Source organism: Halichoerus grypus, chromosome 10, assembly GCF_964656455.1.
Source record: "Halichoerus grypus chromosome 10, mHalGry1.hap1.1, whole genome shotgun sequence".
Lineage (NCBI taxonomy): Eukaryota > Metazoa > Chordata > Mammalia > Carnivora > Phocidae > Halichoerus > Halichoerus grypus.
Genome location: NC_135721.1, coordinates 56,694,455 through 56,716,145, shown reverse-complemented (window position 1 = coordinate 56,716,145; position 21,691 = coordinate 56,694,455). Strand labels below are relative to the sequence as shown.

The 21,691-nt window shown below is 37.8% G+C and overlaps 1 pseudogene across 1 annotated transcript in view; it reads right to left on the bottom strand.

Moving 5' to 3' along the window:
• The window catches only part of LOC118527338 (nucleoplasmin-2 pseudogene), a 128,663-nt pseudogene that overhangs the window by 64,715 nt on the left and 42,257 nt on the right, over window positions 1–21,691 (bottom strand). The window lies entirely within an intron of this gene.

Genomic DNA, 21,691 nt, shown 5'->3' with positions numbered 1-21,691 from the left:
AAAATGATAGCATGTATAAATAATTGCTAAATGACGGAACCAAGATACTAAATCAATATGATTAGTAAAATCAGGAGACAATATCTTATTCTCTTTCTCTTTTAACCTCAGATAAAACTCATGATATCTAGCATTCTGTAGGTGTATGCCGCAACATTTTATAACCAGAACAATTACACAGTCCTTCAAGACACATGTGCAAAACAAGTGGTATACTTTTCCAGACCATAATGTTCCAGGAAAGTCAAGTTTTATAAAAAAGAAAAATGAACGATATGTCATTAAAGGGGTTGACTCGCAGGACATTAGCTAATGCTCTTTCCAGTAAGGAGTCTGATCAACAGATGTAATGGGAAACAGGAGAATTCTTCTTAGTAAATTGTCCAACTTCATATTTTTACACTTGAGAGAAACATGTTTCGATACTTAACTGACTGAGCAGTAGTGGGAGGCCTGTGAAAATTGTTTGCAGCCACAACTTGGAGTACATCTTTAGGGCTTCTCTTAGAATTCTTTTAAGGACTTCCTTTCTTCCTGATACTAAATATGGATACAGTCCTGTTTTATTCACTTGTACCATTATTTCTTATAATCAGTATATTATCTAAAGGGCATTTTTATTTTTACAAACAAAACAAAACAAAACTACCATAGCTCAGTTGTTCAGTTGTGCAACTGATTTTTTTAAAAAGAAACATCTTTTTTTCTTTTTGGTATAACTTTTTGTTATACCATTCTGCAAATGGGTTTCAAAAATGATGATTAGAGGGACGCCTGGGTGGCTCAGTTGGTTAAGTGTCTGCCTTTGGCTCAGGTCATGATCCTGAGGTCCTGGTATCGAGTCCCACACAGGGCTCCTTGCTCAGTGGGAGCCTGCTTCTCCCTCTGCTGCTCCCCCTGCTTGTGTTCTCCCTCTTTCTCACTCTCAAATAAATAAATAAAATTAAAACAAACAAACAAAAACAACGAAAAATGATGATTAGATGCATACATTTTCTATCTGCCTTGGCTACCCTCACATTTTCAAATCTCTTTTCTTTCAATCCAATCACATTGCCTTCTGCTCCTGACACTGCAGAACTCAGTATCACATACATATGTCTGAGGAGTGTGCCTATAATTCTGACCACTCAGACCTTAAACATAGATCCTCATACAAAAATCACAACAACAAATAGGGAAATAAAGACAAAGATGAAACAATAACAACCACCAACACAACAAAAGCAAATAGCATGGGGCAGAGTGGATGTGGTGGGAAGGGAATACCAATCAGGGTGTATGACACAGGATTCTAGCAGTTGGCAGTGGGATACTGTGTCCCACACTAGGATTGATGCAAGAACAAATCACAGAATATGGAAACTTAATTCCTTGTTTGTATTACCTCTTGCATCCCCTTTCCCCAGAAAAAGGTGGATCAGGCCTGGCACAGAGACTAGGTCTGTTTTACAGTTTTTTCTCTATTGACAGAAGTAAATCCTGTGAAGCTAATGAGGTTTAAGCTTTGGGACCCTTGATTTGTATGAGCCTAGGAGGCCCTAGCAAGGTGTTCACATGTCAAATGCTATTGTAATATTTGCAAAAGTAATATATTTTAACTGCAATCACAATCAAAGAAAAGGAACCCCATTAGAGCTTCTCACACTTTCCTTCATGGTGTAGTGTTGGAGTAGCTGCAAGTAAATTAAACTAAGGGGAAGTTGAGTTGGAGATACACCTAGTTTGGGTTTAGAGGGAATGTTTATGCAGTTTGTGTATTTAAGTTTTTTTTAAAGATTTTATTTATTTATTTGACAGAGAGCGAGAGAGTACAAGTAGGGGGTGCAGCAGAGGGAGAAGGAGAAGCAGGCTCCCTGAGCAGGGAGCCAGATGTGGGGCTCAATCCCAGGACCCTGGGATCATAACCGACGGCCACCCAGGCGCCCTGTGTAGTTAAGTTTTTGCTAGCCATCTCAATGTACGAATGGCTCCCAGGAAATACCCCTAACTCATCCATGGTATCAAGTGTGTGAAGATCCTAAGGCAAAGTAGCCAGAGGTTGTATCATGATGTGAACAGGTCCTATAGTGGCGAGTACAGGTGTATACAAGTAGTGGAGGAGAAACGAAGTTTGAAATGTATGGAACCCAGAAGTTAACCTGGGGGAAATTCTTCCAGTCATTAGATGTGCATAATTACAAATGGAAGATTTCTCATCAATATTTAACAAAATAGAAATTCTTTTCTGTACAGGATGAACTTGACAGTATCACCTGTATAATTATAAATGCACTATACACTTTCTCCCATTTTAATCAGAATCAGGTGAAAAAGAATTTATCATCATCCCTGTGTTCATGAGGAATAAACCCATAGCAGTATTACAAATGGTGCAGATGAGTATGTAGTGTTTCATGTATCTCAAAGTATTATCATATGAACACACTGATAAAAAATTTATTTATTTATTCATTTTTTAAAAATATTTTAAATTATTTTATTTATTTATTTGACAGAGAGAGACACAGCGAGAGAGGGAACACAAGCAGGGGGAGTGGGAGAGGGAGAAGCAGGCTCCTGGCCGAGCAAGGAGCCCGATGTGGGGCTTGATCCCAGGACTCTGGGGTCATGACCTGAGCCGAAGGCAGATGCTTATGACTGAGCCACCCAGGTGCCCCTGATAAAAAATTTAAATTGTTTGCTGATTTGATATAAAATACTGAACCAATAAAGATGATATAAAACTCATAAGACACGACTATACTGATATAGTGATAAGATACCTCATCAATAGCAATTCAGAGCATTAAGATTAGCCTTAGTACAAGAAGATTTGAAATTCCTCAAATCTTACTCCTTACATATGAAGGAAATTTGATAGAGGTTTTCCCAAATCCTAAAAATTCACATGACATTACTAGCAGTTTAAAAGTTTATTTTTGATCAACCATACTAGAAGACTCTCCATTATTTCTACAGGAAAAAATTTACAAAATTATTGTTGTATGAAGAAACTACCACACTGGGTGTTATACGCAAACAATGAATCATGGAACACTACATCAAAAACTAATGATGTGGGGCACCTGGGTGGCTCAGTCGTTAAGCGTCTGCCTTCAGCTCAGGTCATGATCCCAGGGTCCTGGGATCAGCCCCGCATGGGGCTCCCTGCTCCGCGGGAAGCCTGCTTCTCCCTCTCCCACTCCCCCTGCTGTGTTCCCTCTCTCGCTGTGTCTCTCTCTGTCAAATAAATAAATAAAATAAAAAAAAAAAACTAATGATGTAATGTATGGTGATTAGCATAACATAATAAAATAAAATTTAAAAAAAAAGAAACTACCAAACAGTACGCAAATGAAAAAATAGGGGAGTGGTTCAGAGGTTTGTCAGACAATAAGTTAATGAAGATACTATATTATTTTTCTAGATTTTTGTCATTTTAGTGGTATTTATCAGCTTTTAGAAGCTTAAATTTGTCATGATTTCTTTTCTCCATTTTCATACCTATTTTTTTAAAGATTTATTTATTTATTCTAGAGGAGGGGGGGCAGAGGGATAGAGAGAGAGAGAAACCTAAGCAGACTCCCTCTGAGCGCAGAGCCTGACGTGGGGCTCTATCTTATGACCCATGAGATGATGACCCGAGCCAAAACCAAGAGTTGGACACTCAACCGACTGAGCCACCTAGGCGCCCCTTCATACCTGTTTTTGATATGTAATTTAGTATTCTTTTTCTTAAAGAGGGCCCTCAAATTACATAAGCTCAGGTCACACAAAACATGAATCTGCTTCTACTCAGTGCCTGGCTCAGAACTGGCACATTAGATGTTCTTTAAAAAAAAAAAAAAGAATATATAGGAATTGCTGTCAGCATGAAGGTGGTGACATGATACTAAGCTTGTGAAGGAGGGGCCAGCCAATACTGAGGTTCTTTAGCATATCCAGCCTCCAAGCTAGACCAGTTTGGGAATGGTGGTGGGATCACACCTGCCAGTAGAGATCCTGAACCCAGCTAGTGAGAAGCCAAGATGGCAGAGGCAGAGAAAATTAGCCTGGAGCCTGTCATATTGTTTCACAGTCAAGAAACAATATTTTTCCTTGTGCTTTCATTCTTGAAGGGTGCTGAAGTTAATTAAAATAAATTCTTCCTATCTCCAAAGAATATGCAAATCAAGTCTCACATGTTTGGAAATTTATTCCTTTGAATTATGTTTCCCATTTGAAGAAAATAGTTACTCTTTATTCCCTTTAAATGGAATAAGGCCAACTATATGTGAGTGGGATTACATCAGGTCCCAAGATATCAGTGTTTGGAAATGGTTGAAATCTTTCACATAGAGTCTCAAGTTAAAATACCTTACTTGAGTAAAATGTGTGTTGTGCCCTGATATTGCTATTCATGCTCCTACTTGGCAATATTCCCATTCTAAGACAATGTTTAACCTCAAAATTTCTAGAGTGCTTCATTTGCATCAAATGCCAGAAGTCTAAGGAAGCTCTATTAACGAAAGACAAAACAAAATCTAGACACATGGTTAGGCTAACTGTTTCCTGATGGAGCTGCTTCTGAGGTACCAGCACCTAGAATTAAACCCACCCAGCAGACCAGGTGGGGTTTGATGGGAGAGGTGGGGAGTAGGCAGTCCTCTCTCTGGGTGCTGAGAGAAATTGTTCTGAGTTTTGATACGCAGAGTATCAAAAGGGAGGATATAGAGAACCCAGAGGAAAGCAGCACGGAGGTCCAAGAAGGCAGCATCAGGGAGTCCTGTCAGCAGGTACTAGAACTTTAGCCATCTGGCTGGTGTTCAAGCACAGACTCTAGTCCCTGGGAAGGCATGACAGTAGAAATTGATAAGAACAAAACAGGACTCTTGTTGTTGAAGATGCTAAGTCAGATAACAGCCACAGGGAAGCAAGGCAGAAACTCAGTTAACCAAACTGATGCACAAGCAGGTCTTGGAGGGTAAGACAGAGACTTGTAATCAGAACTTGGGCAAGTAATCAGAGCTGGGCTAGCAAGACAGATAACTTGATGCTGAATCCCATAGCATTAGGCTACAGCCCCATGAATCTTTTGTGCTCGAGGTCTGGATTGGACAGCAGGGTAAGCTGAGCTCATGGTTAGGATCAAGTAGCCTTTGCTGAGGGAAGAAGAGGACTGCAGAGACTTGGACCAGGTAAGACCCAACTGATGATAAAGTAAAGGAAGGCCCTGCCTGTGTATAGGGCTTTTGAAATAAGTCATCAAAAGAGAACATATACATAAAACCTAACAACAAAAGGAAGATAACTTGAATCTTTTAGGCTATTTCTAAGGGAAAAAAAAAAAAGGCCTCTTAGTGAGGGGAAACATTTTTTACTCGGAGTAAGAAATAATTAGGGTTTTGAAAAAAAAGTATATATCCTTTAGCTTTCCTTTACACATACTAAGGCATGAAAGAAATTAATACAAACTGTAATTAAGGATTTTTTCTTTTTTTTTTTAAATTCAGGAAGCATTAAGTTAGGACAAAGAAAGCAGCTTTCTCTTCCTAAATACTGATTTAGCAATTGTTTGATGTGCATTTCTCACCTAGGAAGCTGCTCCGCACATTTTTTCTCTTGACTCACTGCCTGATGGGCTGTGCCAATCCTGGCTGTCACTGGGATTCATCATTTACCACCACATATCATGGCTCAATTCTCGCCTTAGTATTCCAGTTCGTTGCTGAGATGGAGCCTTATACCGAACCCCAGTCCACTTGGATGGGCAGCTGATCTGTCTCTGGGTCTTGACTCCTGAAAGACTGAATCCTATTTCCTATATCTTTATCTTCGGACTGGGATTCTTCTCTGAAGATAAGAATAACCTTAACCCATGGAAATGGTGCCTGTTTGTCTTAGAGCATTACTTACTGCCTGAACATCTGCCTGGAATAACACTGAGATTGGCACCTTCCCACTTCAGTTATTAGAGAGGATCTCCATAATGTGTTGCGTGGAATAAAAAAAAAATACCCAAAGATTTGGAAACTGACAGACATAGGGTTGACCTCAACGTGTTACTTAATTGTAGATAAGTCATTGAACTTCTCTAAGCCTACTTCCTCATCTGTAAAAATGAGGATAGTGACTCTTACCCACATGGCAACTGTGAAAATTAAATGAGATAAATAATATAAAACATCTATAATAGCCCTTGCACATAAACACTGCTTCATAAATGATAGCTATTGTGATTACTAGGAAATACAAGAAAAAAATTAATTAATTCATCCAACAAATGTTTATTAAGTGGCTAGCTGCCAAGTTTTTGTTTTTGTTTTTGTTTTTAAGTAGGCTCCACACCCACTGTGGAGCCCAAAGCAGGGCTTGAGATTAAGATCTGAACTGAGATCAAGAGTCAGACTCTTAACCGACTGAGCCACCCAGGTGCCCCAGTTGCCAAGTATTTTACCAAGCTCTGGAGGGAGGTATCAAGGAGAAGATGACACGGTCTTCTAGGTTCTAGGTATTTGCACCATCAGCGTCTTCACTTGCCACAAGTATTTTTGCCACAAACACACTGGCTGTAGAAGTAATTAGCTGTAAGGCAAACTTGCCTTAAAAGATAAAAAATAACGAGTTGACAATTCAGTTTGACCGTTTGTTGGTTTCATCATCTGGTTGACAGTATGATTTCATGTCTCCACTGAGGCAGTATTCCCATTTTTATATTATATAAATCTTAGCCCTCATAAAGTTCTGAACAGTGGTAAACTTTTGAATCCACATTTCCTATGGAACTTTGGAACTTCTGTCAATGGACAGGTGACAATATATCCAGAACAAACAATAGTATAGAAGGTTTTCATAATGCAAGGCAAAGTTCAGTTACAAATATGCATCCTAGTATTTGGAAAGTGATATCTATCTTAATGAAGAAAATTTAGGAAAAAAAAATTGCAATGCTAAGCATGGAGATGAAGAAAGAAGAAGAAAAGGTATAATATTATGAATGAAAGACTTTGAAGACAATGCCTAGTTGCAATCCACAACATAAGCTCAGTTATTTTTGCAGTATTGCCATGAATCTACACTACACATTTTGAATGTATTTAAATATATTGCATTTCACAATAATGTCTTTTTTATTTTGTTACTCATTTTTAAAGTTTCATTAGGTTCTTTTTTTTAACAAATGTCCCTCTATTATTTCCTGTGATTTTATCTTTTATGGCAAAACTGCCTTACAGTCAGTGAGTTGTGCAACAAAAATGTGGCAAAATGCTTGTGGCAAAAATGTTTGTGGCAGAAGTATCAGACATGGGTCCCTCTAGTGATGACAAAGAATAAGTAAATAGAAAACTTCAACACAATTTGTTGTGGATAGTACAATGACAGATGTCAGCTCAGTGTGATACGGATATTCAATAGGAAGGGCATCTAAACTGGAAGAGATGATCATGGAAGGGCAACCCTAAAGAAAAGAGCTGATTAGAAGGAAAAGCGGATTAAAGGTGCTCCTGGCAGGAGCTTGAAAGAGTTTGGTGGATTTGGGAAAACTGTAAGTAGACTGGGAGTGTGGTTGGAATACAGATAGGGAGCAGGGAGGTGAGTCAGAGAGGGAAATGGAAAAGTTAGTAGGGGTCTCTCCTGATTGCCTTTGTGGCCGGACTAAGGAGTTTGGGATCAGACCTAACCGCTGTGAGTGGCTGTTGATGGGTTTTAAACAGAGAAGGAACATGATCAGATTTACGTTTTAGAAAAAGCACTCCAAAGATTTGAATAACACTGAAAACAAATGTAGAACCACCAGTGGAAAAACCTATGTGCTCCTCAAGAAGGACATTTCTCTCTTCTTAATTTTGTAATATAAATATTATGCCAAAATGATTTCAGAGGACAATGAAAAAAATTTTTTTAAGATTTTTCCATTCATTTGAGAGAGAGAGAGCACAAGCAGAGGGAGTGGCAGGCAGAGGGAGAAGCAGGCTCCCCACCGAGCAGGGAGCCTGATGCAGGACTCGATCCCAGGACCCTGGATCATGACCCGAGCTGAAGGCAGACGCTCAACTGACTGAGCAACCCAGGCATCCCTGAAAATATTTTTAAATAAAATGTCTTTTACTGTGAGAGACTGGAGTTTTTTTAAAAAACAAAATTATACATCTTCAAAGATGATTAATATAAAATTCTAGAATCCCTACACATGCTCCCAAATCTATGTTCTTAACACTCTGTGCCCCTGGTAATCACAGGTCTAACTGAAAATGACTTTTTTTGGGGGGGAGAGGGCAGAGGAGGAGGGAGAGAGAGAATCTTAAGCAGGCTCCACACCCAGTTTGGAGCCCAACATGGGGCTTGATCTCATGACCCTGAGATCATGACCTGAGCGGAAATCAAGAGTCAGACGCTTAACAAATGAGCCACCCAGGTGCCCCTGAAAATGACTTTATAAATGGAAGTTCTATTTAATGTGAAATGCTTAGTTTTCCAAGGATTAGTGTAGAACTACATCTACACCAAACTCTATAAATGTTATTGACAATTTAAAATTCTTAAAATTCTCAATTTTGTAAAAATACTTAGTACTTTCATAGTATGTGAGTGTGTGACATTTCCATTTTTAGGATGCTGGCAGGAAATTTAATTTTTGAGAAATGATTGTAAAAGAACTTAAGGGAACAGAATATAATTACAAGCGTCTGCTGAATCATACATACAGAAGAAATATTAGGTCAAAAATGTCAGAGTTTGGTTGTTGAAGCTTCTTTCTCATGGGGTCAAGCTGGCCAGATCATACCAACAAGGAACACTCCAGCCAAAGCCCAGCACTGAATTGCCCTGTTTTATGTTTGCACTTTGCTGTTTATCTTTTATCCCTCAATATTGGTTTCCACTTGTGCAGTAGACACTGAGGTCATCTCATCAACATCCCACCTCCTGACATTGTGCATCAGCTGTATGGTTTAAGGAATTGACCTGAGCAACTGAGGCAGGCCCTGATAAATCTGACTCAGTCAAGAAAATCTGATCCTTCTTGCCTATAATTAGTCTAGGAACCAATGCTTAAACCAGTCAGCATATGGCATTCCTTTACAAACAGTCTGGTTTAGGAATAGGCACATGAATGTGTATCTAGGCCAATGAGATATGCCAAGAAGATTGCTTGGAGGCTTCTGGGAAATGTTTTCTCACTCTTAAGTGAGAGTCATTAGAAAAAATGGTATTTTTTGGTTTTTAAACAAAGAAGCATGTAGCTCCAATTGTTACTACCACCCTGTGACCATGAGGAAACCACCTTACGATAGAACTGATATATTATCCCGGGTCCTTGATAACATTAATGAACTGAGTTTCAACAAAAACTGAAGCTCAGTCTACCTCTGAACTTCCAATTGTGTGAACCAAAAAGTTCCTTACTGTTTAAGCCACAACTTTGAGTTGGGTTTCTGTTACTTGTAGGTGAAAGCATTCTAAGTGATGCAATTTCCTACCACTTTTGCCTATCACCCTCGCTTCTAATCTCATGCACCATTTGGCTATGTTTCTTAGCTCTAACCATCAGCACTCTTCTATCTAGTCATTTAGAATGAACATTTTGGTTGTCTAGCTAATATCTGCTCCTAGCTTCTTCCACTAGACATTATCATGCAGGACTGATTGTATGAACCCAGTGCATCCATGAGAGAAGCTAGCCTGAGGACAAAGTCAATATGCTGAAAAAAGACAAAACAGAAAAATGGAAAAAACAAACAAACAAACAAAAAAACAGGAGACCTTGATAATGTCATTTAACTGCTAGAGGACAATATTTTCAGCCTTCTTATCATCTGACTAACAGATATTCTCATTGTTTAAGACAATATGAGTTGGGGCATTCTGTTGTTTGAATTTGAAAACAACTGAAATGACAAAGAATTTGCTACCCAGGTGCCTGGGTGGCTCAGTCGGTTAAGCATCTGTCCTCAGCTCAGGTCATAATTCCAGAGTCCTGGGATCGAGCCCCGCATTGGGCTCCCTGCTCAACGGGGAGTCTGCTTCTCCCTCTCTCTCTGCTTGCTGCTCCTCCTGCTTGTGCTCTCTCTCAGTATCTCTCTCTCTCTCTGGTGTCAAGTAAGTAAATAAATAAACAAAATCTTAAAAAAAAAAAAGAATTTGCTAGCAAAATGTGGGATGCTTCAAATAACAAACCCCCAATTGTGGAACTGAATGAGTGGAAGTGGTGGATCAGGGGACAGTGAGAATCCCACTATCCCAGACTGAGAAAACTGTCACTCTTGTCTGTGGTAGAACAACATTTCATTGAATTATCACTTTGTATTGGAGACACAGATTTTTGAGACTCTAGTATTAGGGGAAATGATAGTAAGAATGAGAATATTAGTATGTGTTGGCTACTTATTATGGCTTTCACTAAAAACCTATAACAAAGAGGGAAGCTTAGGCTGAAAGCAGAGAAGGACATGGGAGGCAGTAGTAGGAAATGAGCTTAGTTGTCAAAGTTTCTCCTAATGATTTTCTGTTAAATAATCTGCATTGGACAAAGACAGCTAATTTCTGTCAAATATAGGATTACAGATGGGACTTCTCTACCTAATTGGTTTTTCAATTTCACTGGGGGGCAGAAGTCATCAAAATGTGGACATGGGGAATGGGCAGATCTCAGAGAGACATTTGTGGCTAGAAGACTCTTCCCAGACCCAAAGACTATGTTTAAATGAGCTCTCTATATTTACTGGTTTGTGGAATTGGCCAAAAGGAAAGAAATCAGGACTCACTAAGTTTTTAAGAGAATTGACTGCCAAAGAAATTCTAAACTTGGTCAATCCACAATAATGAACACTCCTATAATATTCCAGTCCCTGAGGCATTCCCCAGCCTCCCAAACTCACACTGACAGGAAGTGCTAAACCCTCCAGTATCTGTCTCAAATGTGGCTATAGAAGACAATGAACAAGGAAGATGCCTCCAAAGGACAGAACCAAGGGCCATGGAGGGCAATGATTCTCCTAGAAAACAAGAATCAGAGGCTACCAGCTTGTCTGACTACCAGGATGGGCAGGTCTCTCCTTTCTAATAGGATATGATGAGCTATGGACCAATGTCCACTGAATGTTGTTTCCCATTCTCTCCTTTTCAAATGAGAGTTTTAAGTGTAGTTATCCTGTTCCTTTTCCATTATTGTATATTGAAAATGTTTGGGGTGGAAAATGTATGTTTGAGCCATGAATCCCTGGTTCCCAAGGAGCCATCCAGACCTGGCAGAGAGCTCTTGGCCTTGGAGCTGGATATGTTTACTGAGTGAGACTCTGGGTTATCTCCACTGGGAAGATAATGAATGTTTCTCATGTAGGTATGGACACATAAGACTGTATGTGTGGGAAGAAGGAGGTATGAAACTTGACTTATCATGTGGGATACTGTTGTTTATGGCACATCCATTTTCCCCTTCCTCTTATTGCAAGAGCCTACCCCCTTCTATGTGTTCATGTGCATCAGGAGAGACTGGTCTCATGCCTAATCCCAAGACACCCTATTCTCCTTGCTGGTAACACTTTTAGACATGGGTGTGCTGAGAAATGAAACATGAGGGGAAGTTTGGTAGAAGACTTCTGGTAAAGATTTCTCTACTTTTTAAAAGGAGACACAAGAAAGTCATAGCCTCTCTCTGTGTGCTGTACCTTATCATGTCAGGTTATGATACATGGACCTGCTGCACTCATCTGGTGACCATGAGGAGAGTTTTATACTAAGTATAAAACTGACATACTTAGGAGAGGAGAACAATGGAAAGAAACAGGATCTTTCAGACTTGAGACACTGAATTAAACAGTCTCATAACTTCTTCACCTCAGGATTTCTTGTTCTTTGTAATAAATATCTTTGTTGCTTAAGTCTATTTAAATTGAGAATATCTTTTCCTTGTTGTTCAAAGCAATCTCACTGATATACTATCTCTCTGTTTCATCCTTTGAGTGCTGTTTTATACCTGATCAATATTTCATAATGCAAACTTCCCTAGAGACAGTTCATTGAAGGTAGAGCCTGGACACTAACCTAGACATTATATTCAAGTATACTTTTTGGAGCACAAAGAATATATTCAGTCATGCCACACAAATATTAATTCAGACCTTAGTCTTTCAGTATCTGTTATGGATTGAATTGTGTCCCCCCTACCCAAATTCATATGCTGAAGTTCTAACCCCTAGTCTCTCAGAACGTGACTTTATTTAGAGATAGGGTCTTCACAGAGGTAATCAAGTTAAAATGAAGTCATTAGGGTGGATCCTACTCTAATATGACAGGTGTACTTATAAGAAGAGGAAATTTGGACACAGATATGCATAGAAGGTAAATAATGTGAAGAAACATGGAGAAGATAGTCATCTATAAGCCAAAGAGAGAAGCCTGGAGCATATCATTCCCTCACAGCCTGCAGAAGGAACCAACTCTGTCAATACTTCAGTCCCAGGTTGCTAGCTCCAGAACCATGAGACAATACATTTCTGTTATTTAAGCCATTCAGTTTATGGTACTTTGTTATAGCAGCCCTAAGCAAACTAATACAGTCAGTGCCTGTGCCATTTCTTCTAGGATGTAATGTATGTAGGTGTTGTATGTAACTGTTGAATCACTAAATTGTATACCTGAAACTAATATTATACTCTATGTTAACTAACTGGGATTTAATAAAAACTTTAACATATAGATGTAGTTAGGTAGGTATAGATATAGAAGTACTTACTCCCTGTTCTCAAAGAACTCAATAAAGTAGCTGACTGCGTAGTCACATTTAAATTAATTAAGAGAGAAGTTATTCTCAAACACTTTAGAAGAAACTATTTATAATTCAACAAGTCATATGCCAATTGCAGATCATTCTATGTGTGCATTCAAGCAGATTTCTGTTATAAATGTTCATGATTAGTAAATGTTATGCTCATGAGAGGAATGAAGTGTTGCATTAATCTTAAAATATTTGACAATTAATTCAGATCAGCTTCTATAATTAATCTTAATTGGTAAGGTTTTACCTAAAAGATTTGCAATGAATAAATTTTTAACAGTTGCTCCAGACTATCAATAAAGTTCCCAGGATGTGGAGATTGTGAAGGAAGAAGAGTAGTTTAAAAATATTTAAAATATGGCCTTTGTCCTCTCTTAGATAGTCTAACAGAATACTAAGACAACAACAAAAAGATAATTATCCCACAAAGTAAGGTGTAGGGAAAAGAAAATATAGGTGATGAAAGGAAGCTAGCACTAGGAAGGGATGGCCATGGAAGGCTTTCTCCATAGAAAGTGATAACTTTTGTGCTGGGTTTTAAAGGAGAGGAGCAAATTTCATAGAGCCATCACTGGTCACTGTTCTATTTCTCTTCCCTGCTCAGAGCCAGGATTAGAACTACATTTACTTTGCCAAGGAAACACCAGACTCCTCTTGCTACTGAGACTTAACAGCCAGTCCCCTCTCCCTGCCAATGTGCCTTGGGCCAAACCATGGTGAGCTATAAAATTCTTATAGTCCAACTGATTTCAGATGCCTTTTCAAAAAAAAAAAGTACAACTGTTACCTAAGAAATAAGTGGTCACAGCACAATAAGATTTAAAATTTTATTTGAAGTCTATTTATCTTGAGCTCTTCTAAGTTTGTCTTAATATTATAATCTATTACCTATTTGCAGGAAGCATAGGATATTTCTTCAGCAATTGAGTTTTTTTAAGGAACAGAAATAAAAGTAAATAACATATTTGACCTTAGATGAGTATGCCATTTTTGAGCCATTCATGTAAAATTAAACCTCTTTGTAAAAGAGAAAGAGAAATAAATATTAAAAATGTATTTTCATGTCCAAATGTTTCCTTTATCCCAGAAGAAATTTCTGGTTACAAGAATGAAGCAAGAACAAATACCTTTATTTTGGCTTGTGATTAGATTGCATCTATCATAATTAGTTACTGAATTGAAATCTAAGGTATCTTTCTTCTAAGTACGGTTGTACTATATTTAATATCCCTAGAATGTTACATTTCTCAGTTGAAATAACATTAACCTTAGAATGACTTATTGTGAATTTTGGTAGATCATGTGTTCCCAGATCCATCTATGATCTGAAATGTTTTAGAAGTGAGCAAATGTGTGTTTCTTACCTTTGCTTAATTAACATACCTACTAAGAATGTTTCTCACTTTAGAGTCTACCAATACAAATAATAATTCTCTTTTTCTGGATTTTTTCCTATTATGTAAATCAATTGCATTTCTGAAGACCAAGTTTGGTAAAAAAGTGAACAGAAATGGCCAGGAAATCTAGCCTATGAGTAAATTAAGAAAGCCACTAATACCTTATTGTTGTTGAATTCAAAAACAGAAACTGAATATAAAGACAGGTAAACCATAGAGGGTTGGTAGTACCTTAGAAACAGACTCTTAGATTTGGAAGTGACCTCAAATATTATCAAGTTACAATTCAGATAACTGAGGCTGGCTGAGATTCAGTGACTTACTGTAAGCATAGAGCATTCTACCCAAACTCTAACTAACTGAAACACTAGATTTCATACTTGCACCTGTTCAGGAAGTGAACCCTTTTCACATGATCATGACACAAAAAAACTCAAGGTTTTCCCTTTGTAGTTAGATCTTTTATAGCATTTCTAGAAACCCTGACATTTCGAAGGCCCATGCCTTGAAATCTATATATGGAGTAACATAGACACTTCAAAAAAGGGGTCAGAGAGGCCATGCCTGCCAACCAGCATTTGTTTTTCAAACTAGTGATGTTTATCATTAATTACCGATGGAAACTTATCAGTAAGTTCCTAAATGGAACTATGGCTCATGAGATTCTTGCATTTTTCACTCTGACATTTATTCCTTGGCAGAGACACCAACCCGGATAGCAGACAATGCTGTGAGTGTGACCTATAAATTTCAAACATACAAGGAAAAAGAGTTTCTGATTTAATACTGAAAAAATATATATTTGGTCATCAGATTTATTGCCTGCAATAAATTTGCACATTAATTGCAAGCAATAAACATATGGAATACATGCTAAAAATAGAATGATATTTCTTTTTGGCAGAATTGGTATAGTGTAAAGCAGAAAAGTATCATCTTTTCATATTATATTGTTGAGTAATATAGAACTAACATACCAAAAGTTGAAAAATTTGGCTCTTTGCTAAAGTAACTTTGAGTAGTGAGTTATATAACTTGCCAGCACTTACCATCTGCTGTAGCCCCTACCTCTTTATTTTTCTGGGTGTTTAAAATGATTTTTCTGGATACTTTTTAATAGCTCTTAATATAGAAATTACTATTCAAACATTACATTTATTTTATTATGTTTCATTATGTTTATAAAACAGATAATATCTTAGTCCGTTTCGGCTGCTGCCATAAAATACCACAGACTGGGCTTATAAACAACAGAAATTTATTTCTCACAGTTTTGGAGGCTGGGAAGTTCCAGATCAAGGCACTAGCAGATTCAGTGTCTGGTGAGATTCTGCTTCCTGATTCATAGACAACACTGTGTCTGCACAAGGTGCAAGTAGGGAGGGAGCTCTCTGATGTCCCTTTTACAAGGGCACTAATCTCATTTATGAGAGTTCCACCTTCATGATATAATCATCTCTCAAAGACCCCACCTCCATTACCATCACACTGAGGATTAGGTTTCAGCATAGGAATTTTGGCAGGATACATTCAGTCTGTAGCAGACAATAAGAAAAAAAAAGTAAGTTATTTCCTAGTAGCTCACCTTTTAATATTACTGAAGATGTGATAGCTCAGGCTTGAGCTCTCCCTCAATCTCACTCACCACATACTAAATTCAGTGTCAAGTATAGGTAAGGCATTTTCAGACATCCTTTGAGAATATAAATTATTGAACACAAATACACATAATTTCAGTGATTAGTTTCAGACATGTACTTTAATATCACTGACAATTAAATGCCATGCTTTTATATTTAATTTCACATTGTTCTTTCAATCTTCTATCTTCACATGTCTTACCACCAGAAAACTACATGTGACAGAGTGAGAAAAATCGGCATTGAATTGAAATAGCTGCGTCCTGGGGGGAGTTTTCATTAAAAAAAGAAAAAAAAAAAAACAGGTTTATCCTAGATGATACTTGGTATTTGATTGTGACTAACTATAAAATTTTATCTGGCTTAATTCTTCCTTTCACACCCAGAGCAAGGTTGGTACCATATTTTCCTAAGCACATTAAGGAGAAGCATCTTTCTCAGTTCCTAGTCCAGGCTTCTGGGGGCATAGAAATGTTCTGAAGAACAAGCCAGATCCTCTCATCCCATCTCCATGTATGTGCCCTTATCCTTCTAACTGCAAGGTAGCCAGATCACACCTTTACAAAATAATGTTGGTGAGCAGCTAGAATGACATAGCAGAATTCTTCAGAGCCACGGTGGAACAGCTCTCATCCTCTAACCTCTTCTTCTTCAGGCCTATCTCTTTGTCATATATGACAAGAGCACATGGAGAGTCCATGCCAGTGTGTCTCTGTCTGGAAACGGGAGCAAAAGGAAAGCTAGCCATGTCATATCAAATTTGTGCAGCTCTCTTCTCCCTTATAGAAAGAAAGGTGTCAGGACTAACAATTCCAATCAAGAATTAAATGTACTTTTGACAAAATTGCTTTCTGCTGAGAACGTATCTATTCAGTGGGTACCCCACCTAATCCAATTTAGGATCATTGAATTTCAGAACTGGAAAGCATCCTAGTGACTCCAATTGGAGTTAGGCAGTTAAAGATCAAAATATTACCTTTATTATTGTGAAGGCTCTTTGGGGAATGAGAGTTAGGGTTGAAAGCCAAATGAACTTGCTAATATTTCCTGACTTACTCTCAAATGAATTTTGCCAACAATCTGAGTGAGGTTGGAAGCATATTCTTTCCCGGTCAAGCCTCCAGATGAGAACACAGTCTTGTTGACACTTTGTAGTCTTGTGAGACCCTAAGCAGAGGACCCAGCTAACCTGTGCCAGACTTCTGACTGTGAAATGATAAATGTGTGTGTTAAGCCTCTAAAATTCGTGGTGATTTGTTAAACAACAATAGAAAACGAATACAAATGTAACAATCCCACACCCTTTATCCTACTTCACCAAATCTACAGATATTTCATAGTCTGATCTTTGAGTTATAAAAGTTTTAGGGAGATCACTTTCTAAAGCTGCCAAAAGGATGAATTAAAGGAGTAGGAGACTCCAGGCAGGACATAAGGGCAATAGCCCAGGTGAGAACTGGTGAGAGCAAAAACCAAATTATGAAAAATAGGAGTGCATTTCAAGAGAAATGTAATGAGTCCATCTGAGACATGATAAATTCAAGGTATTTGTAGAACTTCCAAGTGATGATATCTAGTAGCTTTGGTACTAACTTTGAGAGATACTAGTTTTTATCTGGCAAAACTCACACTTTCCTGGACTTAACCCTTCAAAACGTGACAATAACCTGCCTTTTCAGCCCTCACCATATATTCTTTTTTTTTTTTTTGTCTCCCCATTACAGAGCAAGTACTAGTGTATTCCACATGCTTAACAAATGTTTGCTGATAAATAGTACAACTAAAACCCTCTTCTACTGTTTCTGAGCAAATGAGGAAAAGAAAATGTAAACTTAATAGGAAAAATAATAAAAGGGTAGGTGTATACCTGAACTATAGCTCTGTTGAATACTGTGATCACTCATTAATTCATTCAACAAATGGTTACTGCACACATAGTATATACAAGATGTCATCGGTTACCCTAAAGTCATTCTCAATCTCTTCTCCCATGTCTCCTTCTTAATACAGAGGTGGAAGTAGATGCTGGTTCCCCCAGCGTCCTTTACAGCTAAGGATAGTCATGTGATACTGTTATGGTCATTAAAATGCAAGGGGAAAAATTATTGAACAGGTGAGTTGATAAAGATGCATCTTTCTTGGTAAAAAAGAGTCAAGTAGAAAGCTCTGTTCATGAGGCACCTGGGTGGCTCAGTCGGTTAAGCTGTCGACTCTTGATTTCGGCTCAAGTCATGATCTCAGGGTCCTGGCATTGAGCTCCTCCCCCCAAAATCAGCAAGGAGTCTGCTTGAGGATTCTCTCTCTCCTTCTCCCTCTGCCCCTTCCCCTGCTCACATGCTCTCTCTCTGTATATAAAATAATAAATAAATCTTTTTTTTTTTTTTTTAAGAAAGCTCTGTTCAGTAGCGTCCCCTGCTTTCTGCCTTTGAAAACGGTTATGATACTTGGAGCTGTTGCATCCAGCTTGTGACTACGAAGAGGAGGCAAAGGGAATCACAGAGATACCAACCTAAGCCCTTATATTGAACAGCTAAACCAATGCCAGCAAGCACCTAATTCTGGATTTCTTCTTATGTTAGACAAATAAACCCCTCTTGCTCAAGATCTATTAGTCTGTTATTCTGTTACTTATAACTGAAAATATTCCCAAACTAATAGAGGAGGTTAAAGAATCTGGATAATAATATAATCTGGCAAATAATGCTACACATGAAATAGGTTTAAAATGCCTAGTTGATTTTGAAATTGTAGTGTTGAAAGTAGCACTTACGTATCTTTTAAAAATATATAACAAGTTACTCTCTAGCATTTGGCTGTGTTGTTATAGTCTTCATTGTCTCTCAGGATGTTAAACCTTATCCTCTGGATAATTGTGTCAAAAATGAAGAAATTACAATTTCAACAGAGTAGTCTGTCAATTCTGATTTCAAAGGTAGGCCTATTAAAATTCAAATTAAAGGGACAGGATACAGTAAAAAATGGAAAATTAGTATTAGTGAAAATTTCAAATTTATCCACCCAAAAGTTTCCAAAAATTATATTCCAAAATAATGAGACTGTATCTGCACTTTTCAAAAAAGTTAAGACTTTTGATTTATAGACATGGCAAAACACATGTGGTAATAAAAGAGCACACTGCATAATTGTATTCCTATTTTAAAAACTCCAAGCCATTTTGTAGGGTCATTTTTAAGCTGTCTTTTTAAAAAGTATAGGGCGCCTGGGTGGCTCAGTTGGTTAAGCGACTGCCTTCGGCTCAGGTCATGATCCTGGAGTCCCTGGATCGAGTCCCGCATCGGGCTCCCTGCTCGGCAGGGAGCCTGCTTCTCCCTCTGACCCTCCCCCATCTCATGTGCTCTCTCTCTCTGTCTCAAATAAATAAATAAAATCTTTAAAAAAAAAAAAAAAAAAAAAAAAAAAGTATAATAAGAACTGTATGTTTTTATCTGTTACACTTGCCAAGTGTCATCAGAGCCTGAGTAGTGTTTAAATTGCTTTTATAAATGTGTAGCCAATCAGCAGTTCCTAGAATTGCTGAATAAATGAAGCAAATATTCAATAAAAAAACTACCAGTGTAATGAATAATAATCCTAGAGACTTTCCAATAGATTTAAAAAAATGAATCATTTATTAAAACTATTTCTAAGAAATTTCATTAACAGGAATGGTTCTGCGTTAGTGGAATTACTCTACTATGAAGAGTCGTTACCAGCATCTTCCTTCTTATTTTTTATTCACAGGCACTATTTACTCGGGAAACACTTATAAGTTTAAGAAAGCATTGAGCTGGGCCTGGAGTTGGATGATACACAGATGAATGAGACAGTCCCTCTCCTCCAAGAAGCTCTTGCTGTAGAGTAGCAGCCAGCCACACAGGCAGAAAGCCTCTCAACCATGTCCCAGTAGTTCTGTTAAGTTTGGGCCTATTAGAATCTAAAGGTGGGACCCCCGATGGATGGCTTTATTTGTTTGTTTATTAAGGAGTTGCATTTAACCCCATACTAGTGGAGTGGTCCATGTTAGCCATGCCCATAATGAGATAAATGTATAAAGGTTAGCTTGGGTGACAGCTGCAAGCACCTATGCAAACTATCATGACAAAACAAAAGAATTGACAGAATTGAGTCAAGCTGTCTTTGTTTTTGTTTTTTACTCTAATCACATATTGCTGCTATTTTAAGAGTTCAAGTCAATGTTTCCCGATCTGAAACTTGTTTGTTTCTTGATGGTGTCTTGAGAAACAAAAATGAAGATACTTATTAGGATTCTGTCTTGTCTCTTGGCAGTATTATGTTTTCATTCATACAACATTTTAAAGTCAGGTGTATGCAGGTTGATCAATTCTTACAGAAATTCCTGTCAGAATTAATGTTATTATGGGTGATTATCACTAAAAAGAAAATTAGTCACATCTTCTAGTAAGATAATTAGAACCAGAATTCAAAAACTGTGAAGCTGAAAACACCCACAAAAAGCCTTATACAAGAATATTCATAGCAGCTATATTTGTAATAGCCAAAAAACAAACAAACAAAAAAAGAAATAAAAAAGAAAAATAATTCAAATATCTATTATTAGCTTACTGAATAAATAAAACTGTGATACACAGTGGTGGGTTGAATAGTGGCTCCCAAAAAGATATGTCCACTTGGAACCTGTGAATATGACCTTATTTGGAAAAAAAAGATCTTTGCAGATACAATTAATTAAGATGAGATCATCTTCCATTAAGGTGGATACTAAATCCAATGACACTGTCCATATAAGAGACATAAAAGAAGACACAGAGACACAGAGGAAAAGGCCATGTGAAGACAGAGGCACAGAGAAGGTGCAGCCACAAGCCAAAGACCACTAGGAGCCACCAGAAGCTGGAAGAAGCCAGGAAGGATTATCCTCTAGAGTTATCAGAGGGAGCATGGCCTTACCCACACCTTGATTTCAGGCTTATGACCTCCAGAGCTGTGAGAGAATAAATTTTTGTGGTTCTAAGCTATGAAGTTTGTCATAATTTCTTAAGACAGTTCTAGGAAACTAATAACAGGTATATTCATTCAATGGAATACTGCTTAGCAATATAGAAGAATTAACTACTGATACCCTCAAAACATGGATGAATCTCACAAAGTAGTTGGATGAAAGAAGCCAGATAGTCAGACATAAAGACACTGTATAATTTTATTTACATGAAGTTCAAGAACAGGCAACTTAATCTATGGGAATAAAAATCAGAGGAATAGTTAACCTCTGGGGGTGGGGATGGGGACTGACTGGAAAGAGGCACGAAGGCATTTTCTGGGGGAATGGAAATGTTCTATGTCTTGATTGGGATGGTGATTACATAGGTGAATACATTTGTCAAAAACTCACCAAAAAGTACACTTAAGAGCTGCTACATTTTATTCAATGTAAATTAGATCTTAATAAAAAAAAAAATACTGAGAAAAAACCAAAACAACAAACAGCAATGAGGACTGAAATTATACACCAAGTCAGGGGTTGGCAAACTACAGCCTATGGGCCAAATCTGACCTGCTGCCAATAAAATTTTATTGGAGCACAGCCAGGCCCAATCATTTACATATTGTCTAGGGCTGCTTTCATCCTACAAAGTCAGAGTAGAGTAGTGGTGACAGAGACCGTATGGCCCGCAAAGCTGAACATATTTACTGTCTAGCCCTTTACAGCAAGTTTGCCAACCCCTGCACTAAAATTATAGTCTATAACTATGCCCGTAGCTATGGAGGCCCTTTCTTGTCTAACATTCTGTAATTCTCATTATACTCAATGGTATAAATTAGCAGTGTTTTTTAAGTAAGACACTTGAAATGTCTTCACCCTAGGCACCTAGGTGAGACTGTGAGCTAAATCTTAGGATTCTTAGTTCATCAGTTCATTTTTCTTTCACTTGCCATTT